Genomic DNA, 3,480 nt, shown 5'->3' with positions numbered 1-3,480 from the left:
GAAGAAACGGAAGATTGGGTTCGCCAACATCATTTGTGGAATAATTTTAGGAGCCAAGGGAACCATTTTTGTCCCTTGGACTGATACAGAACCATTCCCTATTCTAGACTACGAGTTCTTGGAGAACGAGGGACTTGTCAAACGAGTTTTCCGTTCTGGTCCAACATTCCTTTCTGCACCAGAGAGGCAAGTCTTCATTCAAACGAAGATTAACAGGGCCAATGCACGTCGTCTGTCATCTACTTAGGGATATAATTTGAGTTTCTGTTGTTTTAATATATATGAGTGTTTGTTTGTAATTTATGTTTTTATAATGTTTCTATGTAAATATATATATATATTATGGTATTGTTTCTATTTTAGATTATAATAAATAAAAGTGCATTAATTCTTTAGTATATTTCTTTTATTTAAGGAACAACCTTTGGTTTTCCTTTAATTTAATATTTCAGTTTTGTTTATCTCAGTTTCAGGGATTAATGTTCACATTAATGTCACTTACTTCTAAGAGGAATTGGTTTAGAAGTGTTAAAATCACCAAAAATAGTCCCAATTTTACCCAGATTTTTCAAATTCTCAGTTGAGATTACGAATTCTCAGTTGAGACAGCAGAGGAAAAAATTTTCAGCAAAATTTCGTCCCTCTCCCTACTTGCTGTCGCGACTGAGATTTTGAAAATCTTAGTCGCGACTTGCGACTTACAGGGACGGGTTTGGGGTCGAATTCTCACTCTCTTTCCTATTCCTACTCTATTTACTACTCTATTCACCTATCCTAATCAATACCTATTACTTACACCTATTTAAATCACCTCTTTTTACACCAATCAATCATCTTTTCTCTTCCCAATACCAAGATTCACTCATCTTCCCCATAAATATTTACCCTATTCATCTTCTTCTTCCCCAATTCACCACCATTATCTTTTATTCTAACTTTCATCCTTTCATATTTTCTTCTTTCCATTCACCAATTTCACAAACAAAAAAAAACTATGCCTAGACAAAAGACCGTTGCAAACAAAGCTAAGGCCACCGAGATCACTAGATTACGGGTTCAATATGGAGCACCGTTCGATGAAGAGGAATTTGCTGACGAGGAAGCGGAGGAGGAGAATGTTGATGGAAATGCACAAGAGCAAGCAAATGTGGAACCAAATGAAGAAGAACAAGTTGGATGGCAACGTGTTTTGACACAAATGAACGAGCATAACCGTCACATGAATTTGCGGTTAGATGAAGTCGTTGCCAATAATGCCGAAATGAGTTCAAGGATCACTACGTTGAGTCGTGAGCACAAATCTACTCGTCGCCGGTTGCTCTCTTTCTTCCGACGCCAAGGAGTTGAGACTACGCCTTCTCCACCACCTTCGCCTTGATAGGTTTTATCCTTTCTATCTTTAACTCATTTCCATTCTTTTTATTATGTCTTGTTCAATTTGGTACAATATTTAAAATTATGTTTGATCCAATTATCTTTATTATTATGTTTTGAATGTTATCGTACTATATTTTTCATTTCTAATTCGTATGGTTTATTTCGTACTATTTTTCGTGTTTTATCGCTTTTTGCACCAATGAGGACATGGTCCAAATTAAGTGTGGGAGGAGGTATTTCATATTCATTTTATTTTTTTAAGGTACGAATGAATGCAACGAATGAGAATGAATGTTATTTATTTTGCATATTGTTATTCAATTTTAAGTAAAGTATAATATGCAACATTTTCAAAACCGAAATGCAACATTTTTATATAAAGTGCAACATTTTTCAAAAATAATGGCAATTTTTCATAAACATATAATTTTTGTTAAGGTATATATTTCATATGTTTCAAATAAATTCAACTTTCAAAATAATGTTAAGCATATTTTAAGGTTATCATTATTGGTAGAAATAATATTTCTATACGGGCTATATTTTTACAAATATTTTTACAAATCTCCGATACGATTTTATAAAAAACGTCTCGAGTAAATGTATATAAGTAAAATTTCTTTAGTTTCAAATCTCTACTTTATATCATGAATTCATGATAAATATAAATCTTATTTTCAATTTTCAATTAGGTTTATAGGCATAAATCGAACTAACAACTTTAGCTTTTTAGCTCGATATTATTTTTCGTCTTACATTAAAACCAATTGAAGTTTTTAAGGAAACTTTAGCCATAATACATGTTGAATTTCAAGTCAATATAGGATGAATGTGCTATTTTTCTTTTCCCAATTTATAATTTTTATTTTATAACTCGTATTCTTAACTTTTGGCCACGATTGAGACCAACCTTATCACAATCGAGGTATGAAAGGGAAGAACATTAAAGTACCGTTTACTTTTGGCCACGATTGCGACCACCCTTATCACGGTCGAGGTATGAAAGGAACGTTAAAAAAATTAAAGCAAAAATTAAACGTGTTTAAAGTTTTAAGTAACGATTGCGTCCACCCATGGCATGGTCGGTACCTCTTAAACGAACACGAAAGCAAATTAATGCGTATAAAGTTACGATCGAGACCACCCTTATCTTGGGCGTAACTAAGCAAATATATTAAACCTAAGTCCTTAATAAATCTACAATTGTAATAGTTTAGTTTTGGGAAAGGAAATTTTGTGCTTAGAAATGCCTTGAGACGAAAGATTCGGAAACATGCGTGCTTACACCGTCCCGAATATTTCAATATAAAAATTGAAATACAAGTCGAGTAATATATCTCTTTTACACTAGCTAGTTTGATGCTTTGCGTATAGATTTACCATGAAAAGTTTATCTTTCGGTTTAACTAATTCAAAAAGGAATTTATGGATATATGTTCTGTTTATAAAGAGATTGATTAAAGGATAAATTCAGTGAAATTTTGCTCGGGACTAGCAAAAGCTTAAGTGTGGGAGTTTGTTAAGCCCAAAATATACCTAAAATATCATACATAAATACGTTAAAATTACATTAAAATCATGTTAATTATATTCATTTGGAATACTTTTACGTCTTTATTTACTTCTTTGATGCAAGATACTTAATTATTTGGTTAAATCCAAATAGGAGCGAAAACGGAGCGAAAACGGAGCGGAAACGGAGCGGAAACGGAGCGGAAACGGAGCTAAAATGGAGGAAAAACCTAAAAAACATACCGAGAACGCATAACGGCCAGAAGAACGCTCAAGAAGGACGAAAAGCAGTCGAGAGACAGGGAAAATTCTCTCTATCGCGACTGAGATTTTCAGAATCTCAGTCGCGACAGCGAACCATTCTGCACACAAAACACATGTTTTAAATCAGAAAAACGCGTCTGTTCGTTCGGATAAAAGCAACCCTTCACCAGCGGACACGACCCGTCATTTACAACCCTTCAACAACTATAAATAAGTGATCCATTTCAGAAATCAAGGTTGGAAAAAGTTAGAGAAATTAGAGAAGAAAGTTATTATGTTGAGTTTCTGATTCAGAAAAGAATCAGAAAGTTAGATTTCATTTCTGTG

The sequence above is a fragment of the Euphorbia lathyris genome, chromosome 7, assembly GCF_963576675.1.
Source record: "Euphorbia lathyris chromosome 7, ddEupLath1.1, whole genome shotgun sequence".
In the NCBI taxonomy this organism is placed as follows: Eukaryota; Viridiplantae; Streptophyta; class Magnoliopsida; order Malpighiales; family Euphorbiaceae; genus Euphorbia; species Euphorbia lathyris.
The sequence above is the reverse complement of the archived record's forward strand: the minus strand, read 5'-3'. Positions refer to the sequence as shown.